The sequence below is a fragment of the Pelodiscus sinensis genome, chromosome 13, assembly GCF_049634645.1.
Source record: "Pelodiscus sinensis isolate JC-2024 chromosome 13, ASM4963464v1, whole genome shotgun sequence".
In the NCBI taxonomy this organism is placed as follows: domain Eukaryota; kingdom Metazoa; phylum Chordata; order Testudines; family Trionychidae; genus Pelodiscus; species Pelodiscus sinensis.
Window position 1 is genome coordinate 23,088,359 of NC_134723.1, and position 12,025 is coordinate 23,100,383.

The following is a 12,025-nucleotide window of genomic DNA, read 5'->3' on the forward strand; positions in this document are numbered from 1 at the left end:
CCCTTCATCAGTGAGCGAGGGGAAAAGTGCATAGTATGCTGCATTCTTCACTGTCTGGGGAGTACAGGGGGCAGATGAACCTGGACTTCCCTCAGCCAGGGGACATATACCCTTCCACCCCCAGCTGTGCCCCTGGAGCTGCAGCAGCCATCTGGCCCCAAGCTGCTGCGGAGATCGGGCTTAGGATAGTCCAAACTCCCTGGGGCAGCCTGCAAAATGAACCCCTCATCCCCAGTTCCATCCCACAACAATGATTCAAATGAAGCATGTACATTTTCACATTATTTTCCAAAAAAACAAAAATGAAATGATTTAAGGACCTGAGCAATGCTGAGTAATTCAGTTTATATATAAACTTAATGGCAATAACTACTACTACACTTCCAATACAATAAATTCACAATTAAAGTAAACACACAGTCAGTTTATTGCCTGTCACAAGAGCTTTTGGGAATGAGTTGCATGGTATGTCAACACCTCTGAGCATGCATAAGCACAGAAAATGACTGTCCATTATTTTTATTAATGAGTTCTTTACATATCTGCACCATCGCTAGCTCAGAAAACTAGGTAGGGGTATGAGGAACATAAATTTTAACTTAGGACTTATCTACATAATGGGGCAATATGTCACTATTGGGGTGTGATTTCCAAAGTGCACTAATGTATTGCTCACTAGAATTTCCCTAGTGGACTTTAACATAGTACGGTTTTTCAAACTGCACTACATTAAAGCACATTAGTGAAGGGAAATTACTTACCATGTAGAGTAACTGGAGTTCTTCGAGCCATGAGGTACATATGCCTCGTAGTAGAAATAGGACTCTCTTTGGCCTGCAATATTTGTAGGATGTACATGTGCTCTTCAGTCCTCATGCTTCTCTGCAATCATTTGAGTCCTTCTCAACGCAGAATCCCTTATAACAGGGCTCTGAGATAGAGGATAGGGCAGGTTGCAGAATACATATTTTGACAATGCATCTCAAACTCCAGTTATTATACATGATAAGTAACTTTTCTTTCTCCTTTGAGTGATTGTTTATATGCACATTCTACTGATGGTGATTCCCAAGCAGTGATCAAATTCAGGTGGTAGAAGCTTGGAGCAGTTAACAAAATAATGATTGAAATGTAGTGTTGGATTTAGAAGTTTCCATTTGAACATAATATCAAATGAATATGTGAACTCACAGACAAGAAATAGCTTTACAAATGTTAGATATAAAGTGTTTCAGTGATGCTGCTGATGCAACGTACACTCTTGGGCTACGTCTAGACTGCAAGCCTCTTTCGAAAGAGGCTTTTTCGAAAGATACTTTCAAAAAAGACTCTTTCAAAAAAAAGCGTCTAGACTGCAAGCAATACTTTCGAAAAAGCAAGACTCTTTTTCGAAAGAAAGCACCCAGGCAGTCTGGATGCTCTCTTTCGAAAAAGCCCTGTTTGCATTCAAGAACGCCTTTTTTCGAAAGAGCACTTTCGAAAAAAGGCGTTCTTCCTCGTGAAATGAGGTTTTCCGTCGTCGAAAGAAAAGCCGTGTTCTTTCGATTTAATTTCGAAAGAACGCGGCTGTAGTCTAGACACAGGTGAAGTTTTTTCGAAAAAAGGCTACTTTTTTCGAAAAAACACTTGAGTCTGGACACAGCCTTGGTGAAGGGGTCCAGATCATAGCTGGTATCTCTACCTTGGCCACCTCAACACATTTTAATACAATGAGGGTACATCTAGACTGCAAGCTTCTTTTGAAAGAAGCTTTTTCGGAGAAGATCTTCTGAAAAAACTTCTTTAGAAAGAGAGCATCCACACAGCAAAAGTGCATCGAAAAAGCGATATGCTTTTTCGAAAGACAGCATCCATTCAGTGTGGATGCTATCTCACATTTAAGCTGTGATTACTATGAACGGAGTGGTCACCAGGGCACCTGTGCTTTTACTTAGAGGCCTCTTCTTTTGAAAAAATTTTCTCTTCCGCATCCACACACGCCTTTTTCCAAAAGAGCTCTTTCGGAAAAGGCATTCTTCCTCGTAGAATGAGATTTACCAATGTCAGAAAACCCCTTGCATTATTTTGATTTTTTTTCTCTCGAAAGAATGCAATAGCAGTGTGGATGTAAGTCAAGTTTTTTCAGAAAACCAGCAATTTTTCAAGAAAAATCCCTGTAGTCTAGGCGCAACCTTGGAAATCCTTTTACAATGTCTTTGGACTGAAACTGCAGAGCCCTTCATTCTTCCCTCAGTGAAGACAAACAAGTTTGGCAATGATCTATACGGTTTCATTCTATCAGGTAGTAGGTGCGCCTCACATCTAATATATGCAAGATTGCCATAGATTTGGATACATAAAATTTTTGAAAGAATTCTCGTAGATATATCAGTTGACTGAGCTGGAAGATTGTGACTACTTTAGGAAGGAATTTAGGATGTATCTTATCTGGGCAGAATACTGAGTAGGGAGGGTCAGTCATAAATATTCAAATCTTGCCCACTCTTTTGGTCAAAATTATCACAACCAAAAATCCATTTTCACTGACGGGGTAGTAGAGAAGAGGTTAACAGGGGCTTGGAGAGGAGTCCCATGAGTGCTGTAGATTGCAGGTCCCATTAGTTCTTTGATAAGCAGGAATACTTTATTTAGGACACTCTGGAACTTTACCATGGTTGCATGTTCCTGAATCAGTACGTAACGAGCTGAGATCATCACCAGGTGTGCCATGCTCACGGTGGATAATTGATTATAAAAAAATAGACTGTTTATTTTTTTTAAATCATCATAAATAAAATATTAAATTTCTCATTTAAAAATAACAGTTACAATTAAATCTTATCACAAACGAACTATTTCTACACGTACAGTCTCATAAACATGAATTAATGGCTGTAGTCTGTTCAGCCTAACAACTAGCTATTGTTCCTTGAAAGTTCTGGGCTTTCAATTTCTGTTAGTCTTGCTGAGATACATGTGCAAAAAGAGACAAAGTTTTGGATTTTCAATTTCTAAGCCAAGCCAAGTCTACACTAAACAGAAGATCGGAACTGCCATGATCAATCTTCCAGAGATCTATTTAGCACATCTAGTTAAGACTTGCTAACTCAAATTCAGAGGGCACCTCCCACTGGCTGCCATTACTCCTGCTTGTGCAAGGAGTAAGAGACAGCAACAGGAGCATTTCCCCATTCCCTGTAGGGATGGAGGGGAAACATGAAATAAGATACGTCAACTCCAGCTACATAATAAACATAGATGGTGTTGCATATCTTGCTTTGACGTTCCCTGTGACTGTAGACCTGTGTTTAATCTGCTGAAAAACATGTACAAAGACATACACAGTCTGGACAGATTTGTTTTTGTTCTGTGCTTATATGGTGGTAAATCTAGGCCAAGCATGGCAGAGTTAGTTAAGACACTGTTTAAAGACAAAGAAACAATATAAAGTAAAGAGGAAGAAAGGAACATTGGAGTGGACTAGAAAGCAAAAGGGAAGACATTATTCAGCACACACACAGCTTCCTATATTCCCCTACATTTTTACCACAGAAAAACTGTCATGGCTTCTGGGTGTAAAAGGCTACCATTCTTTCAGAATAAGCTATTTTGGAATAGTTATTCCGAAGTGTTCGTAACTCGGATCCCACAGAGTTACATGACGACCATGCTGTTCGTAAGTGCAGATCGCTGTTCGTAACTCGGATCTGCATTTACGACCACTTTTGTCGTAAGTGCAGATGGTTGTCAGTGGAGGTGGTCATAACTCGGGGAGCGACTGTAGTCTGAGACAGGCTTCCCTAATATAGATGTGCTATCTTGATTTAGAACCCCAAAAGAAATAACTTAGAATGACTATGGTGAGGGGCTATTTCGAAATAGCCGAAGTGGAGTGTCTTCACACACCTTATTTCGCAATAGCTATTTCGGAATCGGTGCTATTCTTCATAGAATGTGATTTACAGAAGTAGGAATGAGCTGGCCCTTTCAGTTCTAGTATTCTATGATATGTCTGGTGTGTCTTGGTCTTAGAGGAGAAGCTGAAACACCAAAAAAGATATTAGATTTGACTGGATTTTTTTGTCAAGAACATTAATGCCATTTAAAGGAAATTTACATCTCTTTCATGTTCCTTACTTCACTCACTTTCATGTATCTTTCATCCCTTTAGAATGGGAGCAGGGATTAAAAGAAGGAAAAAATATCCAGGGAACATATAAGAACACAACCAAGTAAGTGAATTATTTATCCAGAAGAGCATCTCTCATATATAATTTGCCTTTAGAAACTTTTTAAAGCAGTTTCCTCCTCTCCCAAGAGGCCAAAGTGGCTATTATGTAGTGTCTGTGGTCTAACCTCAGAAAGCAATATTAGAATTATTCCCCTGATGTAAAATGATTGTTTCTAAATCTGCTGGCTAAAAATAAGTATCAGGGTCTTTCTTGAAAAAATTACTGCACATTCAACATAATTAGAATCAAAATAGTGTCTGACACTAACTTCTTTTTTTATTTTGAAGCTAAAAAGTACTGAAACTAGATTTTCATCCTAAAATGTACCACAAACCTGCCTGTAGCTAGGGGTGGGCAATAATTTTTGGTGGGGGTGTACTCCAAGATTTTGGAAAGTGATCAAGGGCCACATATTTCTGTGGAGAGGGGGCAGGGTCTAGGATAGAGGTTGAGCTCAGATGGGTGCATGGAGTAAGGGACTGGAGTGCAAAAGACGGTGTGAGGTCTGCAAGAAAGTTTGGGCAAAGGAGGGGGTTGTGACCTGGGTCAGGGGTTTGGGGTGTAGGGTTAGGGAGGGAATGTGGGTGCTGGAGAGGATTCTGGCCTGGGTGAGAGTGGCTAGGAGAGGGTGCAAAGTCCGGGAGGGAGCTGTAACCTGGGAGAAGGGGAAAAGGGGATGCAGATTGCAGAGGGTGTGGATGGTGACTTGGGGCAGCAGAATAGGGTGCTGGGTATGGGAGGGTGTTTGGGTGCAGGATAAGATTCTGATGGAGGGGTGCTTGAGGGGGTATAGGGTCTGGAAGGGTGTTGTGACCTGGGGCAGAGGGGTGCAGAGGGTTTGGATGGTGACCTGGGGGAGGGAGTTGGGCTGTGGGAGAAGCAAGGTGCCAGAGGCAGGTTCTGGCTGGGAGGCGCTTACCTAAGCCAGCAGCCCTGCAACTCCCCAAGGCAGGCTGGGCTCCCTGACTGTGCAGGCCCGCTTGAATCTGCAGGCTGCTCCCCCCCTCCAGGCCACTCACTCAGCTCCTATTGGCTGGTTTATAGCCAATAGGAGCTGAGAGATTGGCTGTGGTCCGTTCCTATTGGCCAGTAATTTCTGGCCAATGGGAGCTAAGGATTGGGCTGGGGGCGGGGAGATCACACAAAGCTTCCCCTTCCCTGTAGAGAAGAGAGCTGCATGGACTGTGCTTTAAACGGTGCAGCTGTGTGCCTGAGGATCCCCCCAGGGTGGTCCGCGGGTTGGATCCAGTGGTTTGGAGGACCTGCGAGCCTGTCTTAGCCCCAATGTACCACCACCCAGGAGCCACCTGAGATAAGCAGCGCCCAGCTGGAGCCAGCTCCGAATCTCCGCCCCAGACATGAACCCTTCCTGTATCCCAAGCCCCTGCCCTAGCCTTGAGCCCCTGAACCCAAACTCCCCTACAGAGCCTGTACCCTAAACCCCCTCCTACACCCCAACTCCTTGTCCCAGGCTTAGCTCAGAGCCCCTCTCACTCTAAATCCCTTAGCCCAAATACCAGATCTTGTGCCCCCACCCTCTGCCCCAGCCCGGTGAAAAGGAGGGAGGATGAGGGAGGGAGGGAAGCCGGAGTGAGCAGAGGCAGGGCCTCGGAGAAGGGGCGGGAAGGATGTGGGGCAAGGCTATTTGGGTTTGAGGTAGATCCTGGATTGTATTTAAATTCAAAAAGTGATTTTGTGCTTTAAAAAGTTGGAGACCACTGATTTACATCATTATCCTCTCCACTGAAGTGCAACTATTTTTGTGAAAGAATCTACCACATTTTTGAGAAATCCCTCATGGGCAACCTGAGGCTTCTAGCTCTCTGCAGTCTGACTGAGAATGAAGCTGTTACCATGGTTGTCATTTGAATTGGCACTCTTGAAGGTAAAGAGTCCTTGTATAGACTGGCTCAGAAGGTCCCTTGGGAACGGTGTGGGAAAGAGAGGGGAGCAGTCTAGAGAGCCCGGTTCAGAAGCAGGTCTCATTGACTTGGTCATTAGGAAAACCTGAAGGCAGGTTTCCCTTTCTTTCCTAGTTTAGGAACTGATAGATTTACAAATCACACATTCACTAGGAATATGCAATTATCCCAGACTGTAGAGGCACTTTGAGTAGCCATCTGAAGCTGTGAGAGTATCCTTGCATGAGGGGCACTGTTTAAACCTTGATGAACCAAATAAGATCTAAAAGTTGCACCAGGCAACTGAATTACTAAAAGCTATGACTATTACTATACTCTAATTGTAGAATTATTTAGTAAGGCTATCAAGAAAGCTGATGTTTCTTGAACTGTTGGGATCTCTCTCTCTGTCATGTGTAAGTGAGAAGAAATGAATAGTGGCAGGTACACTTCGCCCTTATATACCTTCAGCGAGAAGCAAGAGGACATGTGTATCTGATGAGTACCGATAGCGGAAAAATCTCCCATCTTTGTCATATGACATGCCCTGATATGTGTGGGGAGCTGCCTTGAAAGCCGACTTCCTGCATGTATGGACTCCCTGCTGCCCCCCCTCACCCTCCATGCTGTTGCCCCTCTATCAGAGGCACTAGCACATGCGGGGTGGGAGGGCAGGCGGCTCTGCAGGATCCAGTGTTCATGGGAAGCCAGCTTAAAAGCCAGGCACCAGCTCCTACCTCCCCACCTTGCTGTCTTTGGTACAGAGGCAGCAAGGGGGGGAGTGCATATAGTTGATAGGATTAACCAATAAGCCTGTCGTTTAGTCGACTACATGTTGACATCTCTAAGGGGAAGTAAGTAGGACTCTGAGTGTCGCTATTTCTGTGTTACTGCAAATGTAGTCTGTCATAAGCTCCTGAAGGGAAACTGACAGGCACTAAACCCAGTTGGGCCTGTTGTATTATCATGATTGGGAACAGGGGCTGCAGCCTGTGTAAAGTGGCTAGAGTACAAGGTTGCACTCAAAGTAAGATACGGGAAACCAGGTCTGTAATCTGATGGGTGCACCCAATAAGAGAAAAGAATTTGTGAAAGAACAAAAAGGTCAGCACACATCTACCTTACTTCCTAGACAGACCTATCTTACCTCACATCTCAAAACTTTGGGGGCCTGGGTCTCTCTCTGTTTCCCAAAAGTAATTATCCCAGAGAGATAGAATTACTTTTTTATCCAACCAGTTCAGATAGACCAAAAACTATTTGGTGGGCTCCACAGGAGATCAAGTCAATCTCTTCCAGGCAAATGCCATCCCCCATTGTTTCATAACAATCCCAAGTGTTTGTTGAAGGAGGTCATATTTTGAGTCATTTTTGCATTCCTACTCATTTTTTCAACAGCTTGCTATTCAAATAAAAACCAATATATTCACAGTAAATCCCTTATAAGAAATATAAAAAACATTACAAAGCAATCCAAATCAGTCACATTATGTATCAAAATATTTTTCATTAACTTTAGTTTCCTTACTCCTTGGAAAATTTTATTTACAATCTTTCCTTATAAAACACTTTCCTCCCCCCATCATGTGCCAATAGTGATGTGCTGCTGTAGAATTCCACATGAACAAGAGGAATCTGGCATTTTAAAAGAGCTTTAAATCATGTCTTGACAGAATAGCTATACATTTAAAGAATTACTTGAACTTTGCAAATTTAGAGAAGAAAAAATAAAAGGAGGCCAAATTCAGAACCAATCAACCTAGAAATGAGGTATTGTTAAATGATAAATAAGAATCACATCCTAAATACTATAAGTTACTGTAGAAACTTACTCTAATTAATATATATCTCTCACACACCCATTTCCATTCCAAACATAGTAGTATTTCAGTATTTCCACTTGTTTTTCTTTAACATACACTCAAAGCATATCCCCAATCTTGTATGTATGCTCTTACGTAAGTATGGAAACTCCTTAGGTTTTGTGGAATTCACTTCCTCTAGTGTAGTTGCATACAAGTTAAAAATCATTAGCCACTAGATAAATGAATTGTTTAAATGAAATTTCGTTAAGTAATCTGTTTAAACTAGAAGCTTAATCTAATTAAATTATATGAGAAACATACAATATTTTAAAACAGAAGAAACTGCATCCCTTCTCTTAATCCTCATATAGACTAAGTCTACACAACAGCTGGGAGTGCGCTTCCCAATGTGGACATAAAGACTTGCACTAGCTCTGCTTGTGCTAAGGATGTGAAGGACTAGTCGACTATCTGATAAACAAATGCTTATTGGATAGTCAAGAGGATAGTCAACTAGTTGCTTCCGGCCCCCTTGCTGCCTCTATCAGATAGAGGCAGCAAGGATGGGGGGAGGAAGAAGAGGGGGTACTTCAAAGCCGCAGCGCCGCTTGAAGCCTAGGGCCAGACCCCGGGCTACAAGCTGCATGCAGCCCTGGGGCAAGCTGGGGTATCCCCAGGCTGTACATAGCGTTTCAAAGCAGTAGTGCCACATGGAGTCTGGGATCGAACCTGGGCTCTGTGCAGTGCTGCCACTTTGAAATGCCTCGGGGAGCCTGGTGTCGGGCTGCTAATGTCCTTTCAAAGTGGCAGTGCTGCACTGAGCCCAGGATCAGCCAGAACTCCCCAGCTGACCCCAGGCTCCATGCGGCACTGCCGCTTTGAAACACCGCGGAGAGCCCAGCACCAGGCTCCTTACGGCATTTCAAAGCACCAGTGCCACATGGAACCCAGGATCAGCTGGGGACTCCATGCATCGCTGCCACTCTGAAATGCCGTGGCTGACCCCAGGCTCCACACGGCACTTTCGCCTTTGAAGTGTAGCAATAGCCCTAGTGCTGTTGCTAAACTTCAAAGGCAGAGGTGCCCTATCGACTAACTGAATAGTCAATGCAAAATGCATCGACTGTTCGATTAGTCAATTACCCAATACTTAACATCCTTAGTTTGAGCAAGACCACTAAAAATAGTAGGTTGGCAACACATCCATGGGCTGGGTAAGGATTGTACTCTACCAGCTAACTTTAACTGTGCCCTGTGTCACTGCTGCCAGACTGTTATTTTTAGTTTGTTAAAAACAGCAGTGCTAGTGTGCATCTACCTGCGCTGAGAAGCACCCTCCCAGCTGCAATGGTTTCTACTAAAAAACAATACCACAAAAACGCAGCTATATAAAATGTATAGCTATATTTTGCAAAATATAATCTCTGAATAAAAAAAGAGCACTTTCCTTGCATATAATCTTTTTCTCTGCTATTACTATTTTGTATAGTGAACAGCTCAAAGACAAAGAGTTTCTGTCTCTATTCACAAAGTCTTGGCTTACCGAAAACATAGCAGTCACTCTAAGGATGTTTTTTTAGACAGCATAACTGTAAGCAACTCTACTGACTCAAAATTTAGAGCCAGGTTTAAAACTGTAATGAAATACCTTTGAGAATTATTATGCTACTACTCCTTCCTTCCACATTTAGGACTTTAAAAAAAAATGAAAATCCCAACTGAACTGGAAAAATCAAGTTTGCTCTCAAAATATACTTTATTTTTTACTAAAAAAAAATACTATCCATATGAAATGTTACTATGATCGCTCTCATATGCACACACAAAATGTGCTTTCATATCTTTAATTCATTCATACTTTCCTAATTCCACAATATCCTTAACTTTGCTTTTTAACATCAACATACCTAACCTACCACAAATAAACCTCACATTTCTCTAGAGATTAGATGTTTTAACGAACTAAACCAATAATACTGAAAACAGAAAGTTAGCTTTGCCTGAATTCAAAACTGATTTAAAAATACATCAACTAGACAGGCTACTTTATAAGCAAATATTATTACTGCTACTAGCATACTTACTTCTGCTGTGCCTCTATAGAAAGCAATTCAGTTGTAATCCATGTTGGGAAGCTGTATTGTATATTTACAAGGATTGTTTTCTACCAGACTGTATGTGCCAAGGTTTCTTAGTCTTTGACCACTGGTGGATATGTTATGAAAGCTTGCTCTAGTGAAACACGCCCACTTCCGTGACTCACCCAGGAGTTTCTTGACTTTATTTTTTTTAATGTCAACTCTTGGTTGAAAACTGTTAACTAGGGAAATTCAGCTGTGTCATTCCTCTTGCATGGCAATAGAAAATGTACTGTCTGTGACTTAATGATCACTATTATCTCTGAATGTATAATTATGAAATAGTAATTATAAATTTGTTTTAAAATAGCTCCAGTTAACTTCCAACTAATTCACAATTAAATCACAATGTTACAGAATTTCTCTCTTGGTAAATATTGTCCTGCTGAATTCACAGCCATGAAAAATACATCAGAGATTGTGAAATCAGGTCTTTTATGTGCTTTTACCCTATATTATATACATTTCACAGGGGAGACCAGGGTTTCTCAATCTCAGGTTCTGATGCAAAAGGGAGTTGCAGGGAATGTTATTTTAGCGAGATCCCGGTATTGCCACCCTTAACTTCTGTGCTGGCTAGGCAAGTGGAGGATGATGACCGTTGGCAGGACACCTAGTTCTGAAGGCAGTTCTCCTCCCCTCCATCCCCAGCAATAGAGCAGAAGTAAGCATAGCAATTCCATACCATGCCATGTCATTCTGTGCTACTCAGGTGGTGGCTCTGCCACTCTCCAGTCCTGCTGCCCAGCTCTGAAGGCAGCATTGCCACCAACAGTAGCGCAGAAATAAGGGTAGAAATTCCTCTACAATAACTTTGTGACCCCCCCCCCAGCTCCATTTTGGGTCAGGACTCCTATAATTACACCACCATGAAATTTCAGATTTAAATAGCTGAAATAATAAAAATATTTTTAAAATCATATGATTGTGAAATTACCACAATGGACTGTGAATTTGGTATTGATAAATCATGGACTGAGTGACAGAGAAAACTCTTTAGGGCAGCGTTTCTCAAACTGTGGGTCCCGACCACCTGGGGGGGGGGGGTCGCGAGCAACTTAGAGGGGGGTCGCGAACAACTGAGAGGGTGGTTGCATCTATGGAGAGGGGGGTTGCAGTATCACAAGTTTGAGAACCCCTTCTTTAGGGAAAGAGGTTCTGTCCCCCATTAGCCCTCCTCCTCACTTTCTACCATGTCATAACCAGCACCAGTAGGACTCATCACGATCTTCTATCTCTCTTGGGATAAAGACACAATTAATCCTGACAAGCTGACTTATTAGCAAGTAGCATGTCAAGCACCAGGCAACTCCAGAAGGGCATACTGAATTACAAAGGAATTCTTCCACTTCCTTAGCCCACAAAACAGTTGCAGAACTTTTTCACAGCAAATTCTTCAGCCTAATGGCTCTAGGCAGCTCTCACTGTACAAATTCCCACTACTGCCAGAAGATCAAAAGATCTTTGTGACAGCAGATCCCCTAGTTTTTCTTCTGCCATATCTGCATATTTTCACACAAGTAGCACCTCAGGAGCTTGACACAGCTTGTGCAAGGATCTCTCGCTGCAAAGTCCTCATCCTATCCAACCTTCACGTTAATACATCAGAATTGCACCTACTTTACTGTCATGAGAACCTCCATAGTCTTAGGAACAAATCCAGCACCACATCTACATGCATAGAGCTTGCACATTTGGGGGGAAAGTATCATGCTTCTGCAGTAGGCAGGTAGTCCCTCTCATTTAGTTTAGCAGATTTTCTGTCCTAATAGTAAAACAGAGCTTATAAAATCTGCCATAAATGTTGGGCAAACAAAATATTTACACAATCACTTTCCTCTCAAAACATACTTTCACTTTGTTGCATAGTATTAACTCATAATTCAAAGATTTGAGAGAAGAGACTATAGTATAGCCAAAACAACACTCAGGAAGAGTGATTTCTGACTAAAAACATTAGCAGTCCAAAC

At 42.2% G+C, this 12,025-nt stretch overlaps 1 protein-coding gene across 5 annotated transcripts in view; it reads right to left on the reverse strand.

Moving 5' to 3' along the window:
* Positions 1 to 12,025, reverse strand: part of ZC3H12B (zinc finger CCCH-type containing 12B) — a 112,365-nt gene that overhangs the window by 18,225 nt on the left and 82,115 nt on the right. Inside the window, exons 1-2 of one of the 5 annotated variants that reach the window (XM_075940831.1) lie at positions 10,002 to 10,300; positions 762 to 4,019 (exon numbers count right to left, since the gene is read on the reverse strand). The exons of 2 other annotated variants lie outside the window; for them this stretch is intronic. The gene's annotated coding sequence lies outside the window, so the exon portion shown is untranslated. Of the gene's footprint in view, positions 1 to 761; positions 9,975 to 10,001; positions 10,301 to 12,025 lie in introns of those variants that run through there. 2 more of the 5 variants (XM_006136146.4, XM_025178013.2) reach the window with 2 other exon arrangements.